This window comes from Gorilla gorilla, chromosome 5 (genome assembly GCF_029281585.2).
Source record: "Gorilla gorilla gorilla isolate KB3781 chromosome 5, NHGRI_mGorGor1-v2.1_pri, whole genome shotgun sequence".
NCBI classification, from domain to species: domain Eukaryota; kingdom Metazoa; phylum Chordata; class Mammalia; order Primates; family Hominidae; genus Gorilla; species Gorilla gorilla.
Window position 1 is genome coordinate 164172310 of NC_073229.2, and position 21579 is coordinate 164193888.

A 21579-nucleotide genomic window follows, 5' to 3' on the forward strand; every position below is an offset into this window, starting at 1 on the left:
ATCTTCCATTTTCTTTTTTCTTGCTTACTATGTTTCTTTCAGTTCAGAAATATTTTCTTCCAACTCTCCTAAAATTAAAAATTTTAGATCTAGTTCCTAAGAAATTTATGTTATGTACAGGTATATATGCTGGTGGTGGTTGCCAGTATGAGACAAAAGTCTTTGTTTTCTGTTTGTAACATGGACATTTTGAAGAATGGATGCAATATAAGATGCTACTTTAGCTTTCTATGTAGATATAATGAATTGGAGCATACATGGCTATCATGGCTATTTATAATCATTCCTTTATACCCTTGAAAAACAATTGCAAAACAATAACATACCACATATTCAGTGTTTTCTGATGTACTGAGTCAATGTAAGTTTCCTGAAGTCAACTAGTGTGCAATCTAATTAGAGTGCTACCCTATATCTCTAACAGTTAATACAGAAACACAGAGGATACGATCATACAGCATATGCAGAATGTATGATTCCGTACGGTATAGGGTGGCACTACAATTAGATTGCACACTAGTTGATTTCAGGAAATTTACATTCAAATTAAGGCCCTGTCTCTTTATGGCCTGAGCCAGAAGGGAGCCAGGCTCTGCCACCTGCCCAACTGGGCTTGCCAGGCACAGAGGACTAACACCATAGTAGGGCAACTTGAGTGGTAGAGCTTGTGGATGAGGTTCAAATTTGGCACCAGGGACTTCCAGTTGGGCTAAATGAAGCACAGAGGGGTAAGCTAGACTTTAATCATGTCTTGAATCTGTCAGGTTGGTCACATTTCAGGGATTCTTTTGATGGGTATGAAGTGACACACATTTCAATTGTGGAGTAGTACCTAGAGGGCAGGTTTTAGAGACAGTTTGACTTGCTTTGCATTGTATCCTGGATCATTCATTTACTAGTGATATGAGCTGGGAAAAGTTGGTTACCTTTGGAGCTTCAGTTTCCATTTTAGTAAGTGTCATAGGATTGCTATGAAGATTAAAGCATGTGGATAAGCCATGTAAAGTGCTTGAAACAGTGCCTACAAAAGGGTGAGCACTCAGCAGAGCCTATTTGTAATGATGATTATTGTTGTTATATTTAATTTGGAGAGGCATAAATAACTGGCAAAAATTAGCAAAGTAATCAAGAAGGAGTATATGCTTGAGGCAAATTGGTTCTCACTAGGTTTTGAATGCTGAGATTATCTGAAGGACAAGACAGACATCCAGTTTACTTCACTGAGCCAACATGAAGGAACAAAGGGAACAGAAAAATTGGAAATATTAATACATTGACACTGTGGGTGAACCTTAGGGATGCCATTGAACAGACTCAGAGAGCAGTGTAGAAACTAGGAGGTTGTCTGGGTCTGGGGGCTTTGGTCTGATGGGGACTTATGCTGGATCAAGTGGCCTGAGGAATACCACGGTTTCAGCCTGTGTGAGACGTGACAACCTCTGGACCTCAATTCTAGATTGGTCTGAAAATTGGGATAGAATAAACTTGTGAGGCCTAGATGTGTGGGTCTGGGAGAAATAAGGCAGGGTTAGGGGAGAAGGGTTGAAAATGAAGTGCTCAATTCTTTTCTACAAACACTAATCACTGTAAGCCCTCACAGGAGGAAGAATAAATAAAGGCTTGGGTAGTTAACTGTAACTATGGTGGGATCAGAGCTGAATTCTTAAATGATGCATGAGATTTGTGGGATAACTAAGCCCAGGAAAAAGGGAAGGAAAAAGTGGTCAAAACCTCTGAGACTGGGATGAGAATGATATGTATTTATGAGTTAGTGAAACTCTGGTCTGATGAATACAGAATTGAGATGGCATGATCCATGGGTAGGAAAGACTAGATTATGAGCGTATTTTACCAACCAGGCATTGGAAAGTGGATATGAAGGGGAAGGCAGAGGGAGTCATTAATTATTCTAAACAGAAGAATGACACTGTGTTAGTTTGTTTGTACTGCTATAACAGAATACCATAGACTGGATAATTTATAAAGAACAGAAATTTATTTCTTACAGCTCTGGAGGCTGGGAAGTCCAAGATCAAGACACTAGTAAGATTGGTGTCTGGTGAGGGCCCAGTCCCCAATCCTGACTTGGTGCTTTGAATACTGCATCATATAAAGTAGAGGAAGGCTGTTTCTCACTTGGCAGAACAAAAGACATAGGGAACCCACTTCTTCAGGTCCTTTTTATAGTGGCATTAGTGACGGTGGCGCCCTCATGACCTAAAGACCCTCCCATTAGGCCCCATCTTCCAACACTGTTGTAGTGGGGATTAAGTTTCAACACGAGTTTCAGAGGGAACAAAAACATTCAAATCACAGCAGACATATGACACAAAAAAACAGGAATAACACATACATAAAATAGTGTTCAACAAAAAATTACTTTGAGAGGCAGAAAGAGAATGGAAAAATCATTTTCAGAACACCTGCTATGGGTCGACATGGCATGTTTGATGTAATTTCATTTATAATTACAATCTCATGTTTAGGTGTTAATGGGACTTTTTTTGCTGAAAAGGAAACTGAAGCTAAGAAAAGGTAAAGTAATTTGTCCAACTCTCATTAGTTACCACTGGTAAGAGGATGAGATTGGTTTCAGATCCAGGTGTGCCCGATTCCAAAACATGTCTTTTCTTGTGCCATGCAGTTGCCTACAGTAGTGTAGAGGAGGTTGGGAGAAGCTAGAATAATCCAGGCAATTAGGAATGCAAGTCCAAATAAAAAATAGTTCACCCCCGCCCCCCGCCACCCTTTCTAGCATAGTTTATACCTCTGTTGTTGCTAATCCCATTCATCTTGTACTTTGGAGGTTCTTACACTTGTCTTATTCTTACTCTCCTTACTTCTGCTGTGTTTCTCATAGTTGCATTCCTGGTGCTCTTTGCACAAAGTGACTTAAGACAAATCATCAAAGGGTACTTTTTAAGTGGGATGAATGCACCATCTGTGGAAAGCAAGCAAGGAAAACTCTGGAAGCAGATCAATCTGGTTTTATGCTATAGATTCCTCACTTACCAACTTTGTGATTTTGGCCAAGACACACATTTTTTTTTTGGAGTCTCGGTTCCCTTGTCAATAAAATGTATGAGAGTAAAACATCATACACTGAATTGTGGTGAGGAATGATGTCACATATGTCAATCAAAGTGCTTGACTCATATAGTGGAATCATACATTTAGTTTTCTTCTCCCTTCCTTTGCACTATTCCTTTGAATTGAACTATTAAACATTTCGGAGAGCAACTCATAGAAGAATATAAGCACATAAAGAAAAATAATAAAAAGTTAACTGCATTAAAAAATTCAAATAAATAAGGAGAATAGTTTGATTGATGATCATTCTACAAATCATGGTTAATGATGCTTTGTCCCAAAAGCTATGTTATTTGCTTTTAGGAGAAGCTTCAGTTCATAACCTGTACATTCATTAAACCCCAAAAAGGCAAATGGATTGCACTCAAAAGTCAATAGACTGAATAAAATCACTTTTTAAGGAACATTTTCTATTTGTGATTGGTCCATTTGGACCTCAAAGATAGAGGATACTAGTTATATATTCATTTATACAATGATGAGAATGATAGGTAATATAATGGATGAGAGAATCAAGATGAAAAATTATTTCAATTGGTTTAAATAATGGACCAAAACTAACAAGATAAAATTTAGCAGGAATCAAAGTTGAGTCCTACATTGAGGTTTATGCTATTAAATTCATATTACAGAAGAAAAGCGATATATGTAGAAAATAATTCATATGAAATCTATAAATCACATCTTAGTATTTTAGTTGACCAACACTAAATGAGCTTACCCTATGAAGTGATTGTGAAAAATAAATAGAGCGTGAGATGGAGAGACTAAAAATGAAACTGAGTCTGGTGGAAGATATAAAAAGGGTTTAGACTATTTTTTCTAGTAGAAGTTGTCTTATTAATATCATCCAGTTGAGTACTTACTTATACCAATCAAGTATTTTAATTTTAATGTTTATCAATGTTCCTGAAGCTTTTGAGCTGATAGATGTGCTTCTCTCCGTCCCTGGGCCCAGATCTACTCTCTGTCCACTTGCTGGATTTTAGTTGAATGCTCTGCTTCAGCTGCCCAGTGATGGCACAGTAGTTTGGGTTGTGAGATGCAAAGATAGTTTTTTGCGTGTGTGGGTATCTAGGCATGTGAGAGATGCCGTCCAGGTTGCAAGCATGGAAAAAAAATTTCCTATATGAGATTGTCCAAATGTTCCAGTCATCCCTTGACTCAGACATCTCCCTCCCACTCAAGTCCCTGAAATTCTGTGGATCTCTTTGGTGACTCTTGCATACTCAGCACTCTGGGCCTGGAGAGTGCAGCTGTGAATGTTTGCTGCTTCCACAGTCACTGGCTCTCTCCCTGGTTAGATAAGCATTATGAAGCTCTACGTATACCCTTGTGATGGTGAGAGCCATCACTACCTGTTTTGGTGCTTAACGTGAGGCACCCTTAATAACTAACTCTGGACCCTATGCCAGTAACATGCTGCCATCTAGAGTTTTGTGGTTTACCATGGAATGTCTACTGGTTGGCTGTAGCCACCTCTCCCCATTGCCCCACCTCATGGCCTGGGGCTTTCAAAGTCAAACACACACAGAAATACATACACAAACAAAACCATTCAACATGACTTCTGACGTTTTTCAGCCTTCAGAAGAGAACTATTAGAATTTGATGAAACTCATTGATTCTTTCCTGTTTTTGGCTATCTTGTAGGGTGCCACATCTTGTGATCAGGGAGAGAAAGTCTTAGTATTACAGTTTTTTTCTCCTACTCTGGTAAAACTATGTTAATATTTTTAGAATGCTGGTTGGGAAAAGATAATATTGGTATAGAAGTAACTTACAATGAAGTTTTTCTGTTGGATTTGGTGTGATTGTGTTCGTTGGGAGGGAGTGGGAGTACAGAGTAGTACCAAACTCCATATACAGCACCAGAGTAATCCAATTCTGTAGTTCTTCCAGAATGAAAGTATCTGCCATATTCTTAAAGTCATGCACTTTTCTGGTGAAATGGGTAGTGGTGGTGGAGGTGGTGGTGTGTGTAATCTCTGTTCTTGGACAAATCTCCTACTAAATTCCTTTGAGAACACTTGGTCAGGATCACTCTTTTCTGCTTTCTCAGCCAGTGGATTTCTGTTGTTCATTAGCAATCCTAAAATCAGGTTAAATAAGCATAGATTACATCGGTGGACTTTTTTAAATTAATTTTTTATTGAACTCACTCATGATAATGCACAGGAGTATTTTCTTCCAGGGATTAAGGACAAACGAGCTGCCATCAAGATTATGAGATGGGGCGAAGGCCAAGCTCTCTGACAAATATTTGGATGAACTGAGGAGATTTCCTTGGTAGAAGTGAAGAAATGAAGACAAAGTAGACATAATGGCCTACTTTGTCCCCTTTTATCTGCAGTTTTGCTTTCCAAGTTTTTAGTTACCCATAGTCAACTACTGTCTGAAAATAGGTCAGTACAGTACAATAAGATAATTTCAGGACAGAAACAAAGACCACATTTACATAACTTTTATTACAGTATATTGTTATATTGTCCTATAGTATTACTAATTATTGTTGTTAATCTTTTACTTTGCCTAATTTATGAATTTAACATTACTGTAGGTAGATATGCATAGGAAAAAAGATAGCATATATAGGGTTGGGTACCATGCATGGTTTCAGGCATCCACTAAACGTCTTAAACATATATTAGGGGGGATTACTGTACATGAAGAGATGATGTGTGGAGTGGATTTCTGTTTAACTTTACAAGGCCCAACTCAAACCCGTAAGTAGAATTTTTAGTGAGGCAGCAAAGCAAGATTGTTATGGCTAAAGCTCTTAAAAATAAATTCAGTTGCTCTTGTGAAGTGGTGGATTCCCAAACTCTGAACTGGTAGAAACAGAATTTTATGGCTACCTAATAGAAATTTGATAATAGCAAAGCTACCAGACATGCCATGGAAATTTCTTTCAACTTAAAGACTCTCTGATACCCTGTGTAACATTTGATCTAGACCCAGGGATGTTCTTTACAATATCTCTATTTTTCATTCGTTTTTAGAAGATTTGCTCTTCTTTCAACAATTCCTAGCCTTTCTTTCCAACTCTTAGTAGTCCACATTTAGTGACATGAATAATTTAAATGACAAAGCTGATGATCTAATATTATACCCCAGCAATACATTTCTCAACTAGGCCTGTTTCTTTATTTTTGAAAAATGCAACATTACTTTCAGTAATTACTTTATGACTTGACCATCTTCCTGGGTAGGAGGATGCTGAATAGGGAAAAGAAGGCATGAAAAATTTGTAAATAACACTAAAACTGTTTTTATGTGTTGATTCATGTATGTAGGGATATGTAAGTTTGCTATTACAACTTGTTAATTAGAAACACTTATCATTTGTTAATGTTTTATTATTTCAGTCACCTCGATTCACAGTTACATGGTAGATAAAGATTGCCACGGTGATAGAACACAGGAGTTATTCCTAACATTAAGCGCTTGTTAATGGAATAAGACATTCTGATGATGCAATTCTTATTGGAATTTGAGTGACATTGTGTCCGGAATTGGTGGGTTCTTGGTCTCACTGACTTCAAGAATGAAGCCACAGATCCTCGCGGTGAGTGTTACAGCTCTCAAGGTGGTGCGTCTGGAGTTTGTTCCTTCTGATGTTCGGATGTGTTCGGAGTTTTTTCCTTCTGGTGGGTTCGTGGTCTCGCTGGCTCAGGAGTGAAGCTGCAGACCTTTGCGGTGAGTGTTACAGCTCTTAAGGCGGTACGTCTGGAGTTGTTCGTTCCTCCCGGTGGGATCGTGGTCTCGCTGATTTCAGGAGTGAAGCTGCAGACCTTCGCGGTGAGTGTTACAGCTCGTAAAAGCAGTGTGGACCCAAAGAGTGAGCAGCAGCAAGATTTATTGCAAAGAGTGAAAGAACAAAGCTTCCACAATGTGGAAGGGGACCCGAGCGGGTTGCCACTGATGGCTCTGGCAGCCTGCTTTTATTCTCTTATCTGGCCCCACCCACATCCTGCTGATTGGTAGAGCCCAGTGGCCTGTTTTGACAGGGTGCTGATTGGTGCCTTTACAATCCCTGAGCTAGATACAAAGGTTCTCCAAGTCCCCATCAGATTAGTTAGATACAGAGTATGGACACAAAGGTTCTCCAAGGCCCCACCAGAGCAGCTAGATACAGTGTGGATTGGTGCACTCACAAACCCTGAGCTAAACACAGGGTGCTGATTGGTTTGTTTATAAACCTTGAGCTAGATACAGAGTGCCGATTGGTGTATTTACAATCCCTGAGCTAGACATAAAGGTTCTCCAAGGCCCCACCAGAGCAGCTAGATACAGAGTGTCCATTGGTGCACTCACAAACCCTGAGCTAGACACAGGGTGCTGATTGGTGTGTTTACAAACCTTGAGCTAGATACAGAGTGCCCACTGGTGTATTTACAATCCCTGAGCTAGACATAAAGACTCTGCACGTCCCCACCAGACTCAGGATCCCAGCTGGCTTCACCCAGTGGATCCTGCACCGGGGCTGCAGGTGGAGCTGCCTGCCAGTCCGGCACCGTGCACTTGCACTCCTCAGCCCTTGGGTGGTCGATGGGACTGGGCACCCTGGAGCAGCGGGTGGCACTCGTCCAGGACGCTCGGGCCACACGGGAGCCCATGGAGGGGGTGGGAGGCTCAGGCATGGAGGGCTGCAGGTCCCGAGCCCTGCCCTGCGGCAAGGCAGCTAAGGCCCCGTGAGAAATCGAGCACAGTGCCGGTGGGCTGGCACTGCGGGGACCCAGTACGCCCTCTGCAGCCGCTGGCCCGGGTGCTAAGTCCCTCATTGCCTGGGGCCGGCAGGGCCCGCCGGCTGCTCCGAGTGCGGGCCCGCCAAGCCCACGCCCACCTGGAACTCCAGCTGGCCCGCAAGCGCCACAGGCAGCCCTGGTTCCCGCTGGTGCCTCTTCCTCCACACCTCCCTGCAAGCTGAGGGAATGCGCTCCGCCCTTGGCCAGCCCAGAAAGGGGCTCCCACAGTGCAGCGGTGGGCTGAATGGCTCCTCAAGTGCCGCTAAAGTGGGAGCCCACGCAGAGGAGGCGCCGAGAGCCAGCGAGGGCTGTGAGGACTCCCACCACTGCCACCTCTCAACATTTTACTCTTAACCAAGAATTGATCAATAGGAATCAAGCCTCCTAAATCCATTTCAGCCTTAAACATGCACTCAGAACTCAGCAAGTGACTGTAACAGAGGACTGTTTAGTTGTCTTCCTTTTTACTAAAACAAAATTTTACTTGGATGAAAAGAAAGGCAATCTTCCTTATAATATTATATCAAAGATAAATAAGAAAATCTAGAGAAGACAGAGTGGAAAATTGAGTCACTAACTTTTGGTAACATGAAAGAGAATATCATAGCCATTATGGCATATGGTGTTTTCCTATCCTGACATAGCATAAATTTTATGCAGCCATTGAAAACCCCCAGAAGTAGGAGGATATCTGACACTTTGTAGACACTCAATACATTTTGTTGAATGTTGAATAAATAAACCCAACTTTTATCACAGTTAAATCTTAAATTCTTTAGGAAATTTTCACCATTCTTGAAAATTTTAGGGTGACATTCTTTTACATGGGATGCAGAAAACAGACACAGTCGATTTTAAGACAAAAACATAGTATTCAAGTCTTCATAGTAACTGGATTTATTAATTGTCATTAGAGAGTTGGGAGACAATCTTCACAGATTAATCTACCATAGTCCGTGTAATTGTGGCTATGTCTTCAGAGTTAAGTTTTGTATAGATAAATATTATATAATGTTGTAGCATTTGCACTATTGCATAAAATATGAGAATTTTAGGATTCTTAGTTTTTGCTATGTATAAATAACCTAGATGGATATTATACACCATGGTATTTAATATTCCATATACTATGCTTGTATATTTATATATATATATTATTTAAAGAAAAATCTGAATTAAATAGGTGGCATGCCATATCTATACAAGGTAAGCATTATTTAGAACAAATGGAATGTTTATTTATATCCTTAAATCAGAAATCCATTAGGTAATAATTTCTGATTGATAGTCCAAACCTAGCTTGGACCTCAGCAGTGTTTGAGCTGAATAGATAAGATAGTACAACTCTCCAAATGTGCAGTTGGCAAAGTGGCCTGACCAAATTCAGAAAACATGCACAACTCAGGGCTATAAACATGCCGAATTCTAGAAAACGGAACGGAATTGCAATCAGGCAGCATGGATATATAATCTTGTTTTCATAGATAATTCATGCAGATAATTCAGTGACCTTAGATATAGCATTGACTACAGCATAAAATCATTTTTTTCTATGTCAAAGCCTAATTCAAGGTGCTTGATGACAGAAAACATTCCAAATAAAGGTTTATAAATACAGAAAATAGTATTTTACACACAAACACATCCTCATACACACCTCAATATATTGAGATTGAAGACATTACAATATTCTTATTTTCTTGTAGTTTTATTTACCACTCGAGTACTGAGAGGCCATTCTGAGAAAATATCTTGGTTGTAGTTAATTTTGATTAATGGATTGTAGACTGAAGACAAGAAAATGCTTATCTTTGGGATGTCCGGTTTGAATCACAAACAAATGTATTCCTTATCATCATTAATGCATATCTTTGCTGCTATTCCCTAGGGCTTTACATTTAGAATAGTTTGGAGCAAATTTAATTTAAAAACATCTATGTCATTGCAACAGAAATAATATATGATTTTCAGGACACATTCAAGGAAGCAGGGAGAAAAAGAGCAAGAGTGAGAAGGAGAATTTAGCAGCAGTTTAATTGCTTTCTCTTGTGTATTAATTCTAGGGTGTGGGGACAGGGTTGGGGAAAGAGTGCAATTACATCAATGTTATGGGCTGGAAATTCTGCCACATATCCATTGAGGGAAAAATGCCTTACAAATATTTTTCGAATGATTTAGAGTTGGCTAAATCCAATGCATGTTTTTACCATGAATTTTTCATTTAAAAGGTTTTAAAAAATCATAGATTTTAAGAAAGAAAATGTAATCCATATGTTACTGATTCATTCACACTTATCATATTTTGCGTGAGTAAGCTGGTGTCCAAAAATGTTTAGTTTTTTAAATCAGAAAGTCACATTTTTAAAGCACCAAAAAGGACCTTGGACCTGGAAAGTTTCAAATTTCTATTTAAACTCAGAACCCAAGGAATTTGAGTGGGTTCTAAACTTGGCAATATGCCTTCATCCTAGTTAACGTATTGATGGAGTTATATATATTCGTGTACATATGAGTTAAAAGTGAAGCTGTTAATTCTGCTTTGATATCAAAGCTAGATATATTCATTTAGACTTCCTCATTTGTTTGCCATGAGGAAACAATTCGTGACTTGTTTTACTATTTAAAACATTTTGTATATTGACCTATATCTTTAAATATACAATAAGTGTTATCAAACATGTAACAAAGTTGGTGTATGGAAAAATGCATAATTTTCCCTAAGGGCTATTTGCTAATATGGAACACCGGCCTCTAAAATGTGATGAAAGAAGAACTGTGGAACAATGGGTCATGATGGCTAATTTTATAGGGAACACATGCATACAATATAATTTAAAACACATGCCACAGCAGTTATAGTAAAAGAGAATTAGGAAGGAATTCTGCTTCATAAAAAAGAAAACAGTTCCCTCTTTATCCTGACAGAATTGCATTTCTCTTCTAGGAAAAAGATCCCATTCACTAATGCTTTAACAATTGCAGGGCCCACCCATAAGGTTCACATATATTCTCTCAAATCTCCTCCTCCAGTTTTGGCCTATCCGCTGTGATTTTGCAAAGATGTGATATGAAATTAAAGACGAATAGTCTAATATGCATCTGGCATCTTTCTAATGTAATATTTATTAATTGCTACTCAAAACTAAATATTGTGTGTCATCTATTACTCTCTGTATCTTAAACAATGGACTGTAGTGTATTAATATAGGAATTTTAAGGAAGAGGAACAGGTCATTTTGTCCATTCTTCTGTTTCTAAGCAGACTTTAGGCTTGCAGTAAAAACCTAAAGCAAGTTAGATGTTTGAGTGTACTATTTTGAAGAGCTTAGGAGTGGCAAGATAATAAACTTCTATGCAATTGGTTGCTAAAATTTTATCAGAAGTTCTTTATTCATACCTCCAGAAAGAAAAGAAAGCAAAGCAAACAAACAAACAAACAAACAAAATCCCTTCTCTCTTTGTGACGGTTAATTTGATGTATGTCAACTTGACTGGGACACAGGGTACCTAGATATTTGGTTAAACATGTATCTGAGGGTGTCTGTGAGGGTGTTTCTGGGTAAATTACCATTTGAATTGGTGGACTGAGTAAAGCAGATTGCCCTCTCCATGTGGGTGGGCCTCAGAGAATCCTTTGGAGGCCCGAACAGAACAAAAGGCTGGGTAAGGGAGAATTTGCCCACCCTGTCTGTTTTTGAGCTAGGCCATTGGACACCCACACACAGATTGGAACTTGCACCATCCGCTCTCCTGGTTCTCAAGCCTTTGCACTCAGACTGGAAGTACTCTTTCCAGGGAAAGTGTACTGGAAGGAAGCTTTCCAGGGTCTCCAGCTTGCCAATGGGAGATCATGGGATTTGTCACCCTCCATAATTAGGGAACCAACTCCTTATAATAAAAAATCTCTCTCTTTTTGGATAGAAAGATAGATATCTAGATATCAGATTGGTTCTGTTTCTCTGGGGAACTCTGACTAATACATTTTTACTGTGATTTAAACCTATTTCTCCTTCTCTTATTCAATCCTTTATAAAGAAGAACAATTTGCTAGTAACCTCATTATAAAACTCTTCATATTCTTGAAGATAAATTGTGTATATTGTTTTTAAACCACAAGCCTCTAAACCAGAAAAAATATTAAGATAAGATTTTGACTAATATTTAAAGTGTGCCCTGTGGTTAGGATGATGCGATTTGCTTTTAGTTAGAATTAATCATATTGTGCCAATAAATGCCCCTCTTGCTGGGTTAGTTTCCCCAGCATTTGATTCTCATCCATCTGACCTATATTGTTGGTAGCTCTCCGACCAGCACGTGAGTATGAGCCTCCCCTGCCTCCCTTGCTTTCAATAGCAATATTGTGTCTTCAAACAGGAAGTGGATTTCATGCTGACTTGCTGCTTTCCAATACTAGTCCTAAAGTCTCAGGTCTTTAATTATGACCAGACCTTTTTCTTGCAGATAGGAAAGACATTGAATTTTACTATTCTGTTAATCAACTGCATAATATTATGGAACTATTATTATTGTTTAAGGAAATTCTTTTTAGTATAGAAGATTTGTAATAAGAAAGTAAAAATTACGGAATTACTTTTTTGAGATAATTACGGCTAACATTTTTAATGTATTTCTTTTCAAGATTTTTCTATGTACATGGTTTATCTTAAAGTGATTAATATTGTTTTAGGCTCCTTCAATATATCAAAGTATTTGTTTTTCCATGCAAATTAAATATTTTAGAAAACATCATTTTCAATGGCAGTGTAATATTTCATTTACTTAAAAATTTCTTTGTTGTTAAACTCTTCAATTCCTTTCTTTTTTTAATCATTTGTGGAGTTACAGGATTAAAGAATATAAAGCTCTTTTGTCCTCCTTAATATCAACAAATTTGTTTCAAGAAATGTTGCACAATTTATTCTTCCACACGATGTATACATATATAGAGGCTGTTTTTTCACACCCTTGCCAGCACTTAATAAAAATAAATAATATTTTAAAGATAATTTCTATTTCTAGTTTTAGAAATGAAAATGTTATCTTTCTGTGTATTTCTTTAATTGCTGGAGAGATAGAATAACTTTTCAAATACTGGTCATTTTTACTATTCTATAAATTTTGGATTCATGTTTTTAGAAAATTTTTCTATTCATGCTTTTATGTTTTGACTTATCTATTTGTTGATTATTTGTGTGCATACATTTATATATCTCATATATACACATATGTAATGTTTATATATATACGTATTAACTCCCTCAACTGTTTTTTTTGTATTTTTATTGCTTTTATTCTTATTATAAAAGTAATACATACTATCTTAAAAAGTTTGAACAGTATAAAAATATACAAATGAGAAAGAGAGTCTCATGTAATCTCACTTGCAAGAGGCAACCACTGATAACAGTTTGGGGCACATTGACCCAAACTTTTATTTCCTAACAGTGTTAAATGTTGGTGGCTTCCAGCTTCATCCATGTCTTTGCAAAGCATTTTTCTATTCATGCTTTTATGTTTGCTTTTCTGTTTTGACTTATCTATTTGTTGATTATTTGTGTGCATACATCTACATATCACATGTATATACACATATGTAATGTTTACATACATATATGTGTGTGTGTATATATATATCTATTAACTCCCTCAACTGTTTGTACTGGCATTTTTTTTGAGAAATTGACGGTCCTCATTTATATGAAGTACATTTTATCATCTTTTTCCTTTGTGAGTGTTTCCATTGGTTTCATGTTTAAAAAGGCCTTTCTTGGCAGTTTTTCATTTTATTGGCACACTTGTTATATACTTTTCACTGTTGATCACAGGCTGGACACTCCCCAAGATCAAGGACATTAATTTACTTATTTATGTATCCCCAATACTCACTGGACTAGCAGAATGCCTGGATAAATACTAATATCTAATTACATTTTTGTAAAAAGCCAAAAGCATTGCCATGGCATTTTCGTCTAGTTTTTGAAGAATGGACAGAATTTCATTATTTAATAATTAAATGGCCGGTGCGGTGGCTCACATCTGTAATCCCAGCACTTTGGGAGGCTGAGGCAGGCAGATCACCTGAGGTCAGGAGTTCGAGATCAGCCTGGCCAACATGGCAAAACCCCATCTCTACTAAAAATACAAAAATTAGCTGAGTGTGGTGGCAGGTGCCTGTAATCCCAGGTACTTGGGATGCTGAGGCAGGAGAAACCCTTGAACCTGGGAGGGGGAGGTTGCTGTGAGCCGAGATGGCCATTGCACTCCAGCCTAGGTGACAAAGCAAGACTTTGTCAAAAAAAAAAAAAAAAAAAGAATTAAATATGGTCATTGAAAAGCTATAATAATCAGAAGGAAAGTAATGGATAGAGGTTTACTAATATTTTGTTGAATGGCTAACTAAAAGATAAAGTAAATTGTAGAAAAATCAGAATAAATATACTTTGAGTAAATAGTTTTTATTGTTTTCCAAATTTTAATATAATTAACTGAAAGTGATTTATAAACTGTAATTATTTACAATATGTAGATTTGTATTATGGTAATGTGCTGGGGGCAGAATTCTGAGATGACCTTCAAGACCCATCCCTCCTTACCTCTTGCCCCCTACCTGCCCCCTGCTTCCTTGTCCTGTATCATCTCCCTCTCTTCAGTGTGGAAAAGACCTGTGAATGTGATAGCTGTCACTCTCATGATTAGATTACATTATATGGCCATGATGAAAGAATTTTTCAGATGGAATCAGGTCCTTAAGCAGTTTAAAAGAAGACAGGCTTTCGTTGAGATGAGACATTCCATCTCCTTTACGCCTTGAAGAAAAAAAGCCAATATGAGCTCTAGAGCTGCAAAGAAATGTATTCTACCAACACCATGTCAACTCGGAAGAGGATCCTCCACCTCAGATGGGGCCGCAACGCTGAACAACACCTAAATTACAGCCATGGGAGATCCTAAGCAGAGGATCCAGATAAGACACGCTCAGACTTCTAGTCCTTGGAAACTGAGATAAGCCAGCCACCAAGTTTCGTAATTCTTATGCAGAAATAGAAAACAAATACACTTGGAAATATCTATCATGTGCACTAGAAATTTTGTAAACCTTTTATCCAAGAGTTTGACTTCAAATGTAACCTAAAGATTTACGATTTCTACTTGGCCATGAGAACGTTGAAGTGTTTGTACAAGTGAGACAAATCAACAAGCAAAAAAACAAATAACCACATTAAAATATGATTAGGCCGGGTGGGGTGGCTCACGCCTGTAATCCCAGCACTTTGGGAGACTGAGGCAGGTGGATCACCTGAGGTCAGGAATTCTAGACCAGGCTGGCCAACATGGTGAAACCTGGTCTGTACTAAAAATACAAAAATTAGCTGGATGAGGTGGTGCATGCCTATAATCCCAGCTACTCTGGAGGCTGAGGCTGGAGAATTGTTTGAACCCAGGAGTTGGAGGTTGCAGTGAGCCCAGATTGCACCACTGCGCTCCAGCCTGGGTGACAGAGCAAGACTCCATCTCAAAAAGCAAACACACACACACACACACACACACACACACACACACACACACACACAAAGATAGCTAGCGTCTCACGCCAGTCACAATAGCTCTTATTAAAAAGTTAAAAAACAATAGATGCTGGTGAGGAGAAATGGGAATGCTTATACACTGTTGGTGGGAACATAAATTACTCCAGTCACTGTGGAAAGCAGTCCAGAGATTTATGAAAGAACTTAAAACAGAGCTGCCTTTCAACCCAGCAATTCCATTACAGAATATATATCCAAGAGAAAATAAATCATTCTACCAAGAAGATACATGCACTTGCGTGCTCATCGCTGTGCTATTCACAATAGCAAAAACATGGAATCAACCCAGGTGCCCATCAATGCTAGATAGGATACAGAAAATGTTGTACATGTATGCCATGGAATACTATGCAGCCGTAAAAAAAGAAGAAAAAATCATGTTGTTTGCAGCAACATGGATAGAGCTAGAGGCCATTATCCTAAGAAAATTAATGTAGAAACAGAAAACCAAATACCCACATGTTCTCACTTACAAATGGGAGCTAAACATTGAACACACATGGATATAAACATGCTCAGAAAATTTGAGCACACGTGGATATAACTATGAGGACAATAGACACTGCGGACTACTAGAGGGTGGGGGAAGTAGGTTAAAAAACTACCTTTTGGGTACTATGTTCATTACCAGGGTGACAGGCTGTGCACTTCAAACCTCAGCATCTGCACATATATCACCTGTATCTAAAATAAAAGTTGACCTTAAAAAATAATTCAATAGAAGCACAATAGTTAAATACTGGGCTTTAGGACTAGAGATAGTATATTGATATATGTATCTGTTGCCTCTTCTTTCCCAGACTCCACTGCAGAAAATAGATGAAGTTTAACACAGAAAAATAGATAGAATGTCATTGGAAAATAATTGCAAAAAAATTTGGAAAATAGAAAACAAAGAAAGCATCTTGAGAGACAACTAAGAGGGTCACAGGTGTCAATGTACTAGGTTCTGAAGAACCCTGGCTTTTCCAGTAGCTTCTCTGGATGCTAGAAGTTAAGCAATTAATACCTTCAACAGCTGAATAAAAGACATTTTCTATATGGAATTGTATGTTTGACCAAAATACATAGAAAGGCAAAATAAGCAGTTTAGACATCAGATGACCCTTTCTTACATAGCAACTGGACAATGTGCTATAGCAAAATGAAGGAGTTAAAAAGAAAAAGCAAGTTATAGTCATTAGAGGACAGTGAACTCCAGGAGAGAGATGAGAAGTAGACTCAAGTAGCAGCTTTGCAAGAGACCTAGACAGAAACCCCAGAATGGAGGGCTGTAGAAGCAAAGCCTGCAGGAGAAAACAAAGGAGTAAGACTTGTTAGAAAAGATAATATTATGGATTATTTGGAATAAAAGAACTATGCATGTGTACCAAATCATGTAAGTGAAAGAAATATAACATTTATTGGTTAGAGGATTGATTATATAAGTTATGGTAAATCCATGGCATAGAATACTATGCATCCCTTAAGAAAAATGAAACACATCTATATGCATTGATATGGAACATATCCAAAATACATTATTGATTGAAAAGACAAGGTAAGAAACAGTACATATTTTAAGCATCCATTACTGGTTTTTAAAAGATGGATACACAAACTTCCATTATTAACTTCTATATGCAAAGACTAACTCTGGAAGGGTATGCAGTAATTTGGTAATAATCGCTGTGGTTAGGGGAAATGGAGAACTGAGGAAGGAGGGATGGGAGGAAGGCTTCCTTCACCTGCAGACTTTTAAAAATCATTTGTTTATCATGTACCTGTATTGCCTATTCTAAACAACCTGAATTTTTCACCATGCATATATATAATCTATTCAAATTAATGCACCCTCACCCCATCTGGTCCTTTCAATTTCACTTACTCAGCTCCACTTTTTCTTTTTTTTCCATAGGACTAACATTCTAACTTATTTTATAACTTATCTTTGGGTTATATTTTTATTTGTTCCTTATATCCTACTGCTAGAGTATAAATCCCAGAGAGTTTGAACTGCTTTGCTCTTCATCCCAACCACCTAGAGTGGAACTTGGCACACGCGGAGTAATCTGTAAATATTTGCTGAATAAGCATTTAACAAATATTTACAGAAAAAGGAGAGACAACATTGCAATATTGGTATTGTACACACATAGGTAGTGATAATGGTTTTGAGAGGAAGAGTTTGGTAACAGTGGGGATGGGAAAGAAGTCTGTATTTCCCTATTAGGTATAAAATTTAAAGAGAAAGAGATACTATAACTCTCTAGAAACAGAAATAGAGATGTCTTGCAAGAGGGAAGTGGTAACTGAGCAGAAAGCCTTCAGCTGGCACTCAAAGCACACATGAAAGACCCCTATAGCAATGAGCTCCGTGAATGAACTGACAAGAGTAAATGAGAAAAAAATTAATAAACACACGGTGTATTTTAATATTAAAATGATGCAACAGAAAACGATATTGTAGATTCTCTGTAAATTATAAGTAAAAAAGCATATAACAAAATAGAATTTCTTGTTGTATTTTTAAATTCAAGTTTTAGAAGTGTAGTCATGTATAGATAACATATAGGGAGATATTATATACACAAAACAGCAACAGTGGTTATATCTAGGCGATAACATACTTTTAATTTTCTTCATATTACAGTGTTTTCAGTATGAGACAAAGATTGTAAAAATTGATATTTCTTTCTCTATAACATGGGTGGAAATAGATGTTTATATTTATTTTAAAAGCAGATTAATTAAAATGCCTATTTTTGTAACCACGATTTTAGTCTTTGTCTTACAATATTTTAAAAATATATAAGTATACAACATACTTGAAGACCTATGCTTTTAATATTACTAGAATCTTTAAGTATCAAACCATGCATTTACTGTAGTTGAGAACACCAGACAAATGCAAAACAATTGCTGAAAACAACGTATTAAGTGTATGTGACAGTAGAATAGTATAGATATGTCAGATTTTTCAGCAAGGAAAGATCACTGTTGCCTAGAGGAATATAGTAACCTTGAGGAATGGGTAATAATTATAGGAAGAGAAAATAATTTATCAAGTGGGAAAATGGCCATGAGTAAAAGAACAGAGTGAGTTAGGGGATCCTTTTACTCTTAGATCAGAGATGTGGATGATAATGGTAGAATAGTTTTAAATTTTCAGAGTGGTTTTGTGTCAGATGTAACATAAACAGGGTGAAGTGATGGAGAGCAAGGGCTTTGGAGACAGATTAGTTTTCAAATCCTGGTTCCACCATGACATGATGTGGCTGAGAGAAAGCCAGCTTTGAAGTCAATTAACCCTACAGGGAGGGTTGCTATGAGAGAGTTCAAGGAGGGAACATGGGGAAACACACAACCCTGTTTCTGGCACACCGTGGTTGTTGAATAGCAGTCAGTTCCTTGCCTCTTCCCACCCTCCCACTCTCACAACATCCATGTGGAGGAGACAGGAAGAATTATCAGCCTCCTTTTATAAGAGGACAAACCGAGTCCCAAAGATGTTAACTTATTTACAATCACTGACGCTAATAAGCAGTGGACCCAGATCATCTGACTTTCAGCTCAGTGACAGTGACTCTCCATGATGACTAAATCTCTACATGAACACCAAGAGAATCATGATGTGGGATTTTAGTTTTAGTTGAGGTCAGTTGTTTCATTCTCACAGGGCTTCATACAATGTGATATGTTATTTTCTTTGATGGATTTACCATGATCCAAAGTCTGTTCTTCAACTTTGTAGGTTCATGAACATGATTTTCAGGGCACACAGAGTATATTAGCCTTTCTGGAACAAACTCACATTAATAAATTTCACAAAGGAATTTCCTTGAGAAGACTCTTTCTTAAATATCTCTGCAAACCCAGATAGGATCTAGAATGAAACAGTAAGTACACTTCATAAAACCAGAATGCTAATTTATTAATTTATCCTACAAATATAAATGTCTAAAGTCCTAGATACTTGAGCTCCTTGAAAGAAAAAAATCAAACATATAAAACCAAATAGGACTCTGAGCACACCATGCAGGGCAAAGAACATTGCCTGGAATTTCTGTCCTGCATAGCCCCACACACTTTCTCCTACTTAAGAATGGCTTTGCATATTCACCTTGTCTTCATTTTACGGTTTAACTTTCAAATGGCATCTTTTTTTGGAATATCTATGGTGTGTTGTGCTGTCTGACCTCAGTCCGATGCAGTGATTTCAACCTTTTTACCCTAGAAAGCAAACAGTGGGTGACATTCGCTCACCAGGATCTTATTTATAAAGCCTTCTGTTCTCTCTCACTCAGAAAAGGATATCAGAAAGCAGATAAGTGGGAGTGATAGTTCAGGATAACCTTGACTTCTAACTCACAAACAAAAGTAAATCATTTGCTAACTTTGAACTATTAATAGTAACAAATTACTTGCAACAGAGCTCAGGACAGATTGTGAGGCACCCTTGGATCTTGACCTCTGTGCCTAGTGGAGAAAATAAGTGGTTGTTTGCATCTCTTAAATTTCTCATATTGAAAAGAATAGTAACACACATAGCACATAAGCAATTTGTAATTTGACTTTATGACAGAGAAAGCAAATTTTATACCATGAGGAAGACTTCTGTCCTTAAACTTTTAAAGAAAGCAAGAATTGCATCGACTCTTTGCTAGTGGGCCATTTTGTCTATGCCTATAAAGGAAAAAGAGCGGCATATAGATTATTATTTAAAAAGATCATGAGTCTATTTATCTTAAAAAATAAAAAGAATAAAGAAAAGATAAAAAAAGAAAAGGAAAAAAGAAAATAAATAAGCTCTAAATTCCTAGGTTCCTTAGGCTTTAAGAAGACTAAATATAAACCCATAGCTTACTTTTTTTCCATTAAGTAAAGAACTTCTAATTCTAGCACAAATTCGAGCTATGATGATTTAACTTTAAGCAGCACTTTGTGCTTTCTCATCCTCTTCTTGTATTTGTGGGTCAAAAGAGAAGTCAGTAGGGACTTGTATTTCCTGTCTCATCTTTTCCTTCCTCCTTTCTTAAAACATTGTGGGAAATCAACTTTATAAAACACTGAGGAGAGCCATGTCCATTAACTTCTGAAATGTCTGCCATAATTCTTATCTATTTCCAAGTAGACTTTTCTCCCAGGGCATAGATCAGGATGAATTGTAGTATATATGGGATGTATCACTATATGAAATATTTTATTATCTTTCTCTTACTTGAGTGTTACTGTTTATAATATTCTGATCTATTTATAATCATTTCTTTGCTACTGTCTGTTTGCTCTCCATTCCCTAACACATTGATAACTCCTTTGAGAAGAAATTTAAGTGAGATTTGTTTTCTTTCTTTCTTTCTTCTTTTTTTTTGATATGGATTTGTTTTCTTTCTTTTTTTTTCTCTGTTTCCCAGGCTGGAGTGCAGTGGCGCGATCTCGGCTCACCACAACCTCTGCCTCCTGGGTTCAAGTGATTCTCCTGCCTCAGCCTTCCAAGTAGCTGGGACTAGAGATGCATGCCACCATGCACGGCTAATTTTTGTATTTTTAGTAGAGATGGGGTTTCACTATGTTGGCCAGGCTGCTCTCGAACCCCTGACCTTGTGATCCACCCGCCTCGGCCTCCCAAAGTGCTGGGCTTACAGCCGTGAGCCACCGCGCGCCTGGCCTGAGATTTGTTTTCTAAACCTCATCACTCTAGGTATCTGCATCTGTACCTTCTGCAGTTTCCTTTTTCTTTTTGAAATGTAAAATATTTTATTTTGAATAAGGAATCTTTTCAGTCAAGAATGCAAACATTAAAATTTCTTTTCATCTCAAGCACACAGTATAAGATTTTTGCCTGTGAAGTAGTGGGGATCCTTGGCCTTTTCATCCCCTTCAAGGTTGATTCTTCTACTCCAGAGTCTGGGCAGATGTGGATGGCTGAGGGGTGCCATTCCCTCATGGATATTTCTAATAGTTAATGGAATAAATTGTGTCTTGCTAGGATTTTCTGGAACAGACACTAAAGAATAGGAAGGAATGTTTCATTAGGTAAGACCAATTACATGTTTCTCTTTGATAGAGTAAAAAAGGTAATAATACATAATTGAAAAGGCTGAGGATTTTTTTTTTTTTTTTTTTTTGAGACAGAGTCTCGCTGTTTTGCCCAGGCTGGAGTACAGTGGCACCAT

At 37.6% G+C, this 21579-nt stretch overlaps 1 long non-coding RNA gene across 1 annotated transcript in view; it reads left to right on the forward strand.

Moving 5' to 3' along the window:
- The first annotated feature begins 6535 nt into the window (after positions 1-6535).
- LOC129534217 (uncharacterized) overlaps positions 6536-21579 on the forward strand; it is a 33013-nt gene continuing 17969 nt past the window's right edge. Inside the window, exon 1 of the long non-coding RNA XR_008680711.2 lies at positions 6536-6658. This is a non-coding gene — a long non-coding RNA (uncharacterized lncRNA). The remainder of the gene's footprint in view (positions 6659-21579) is intronic.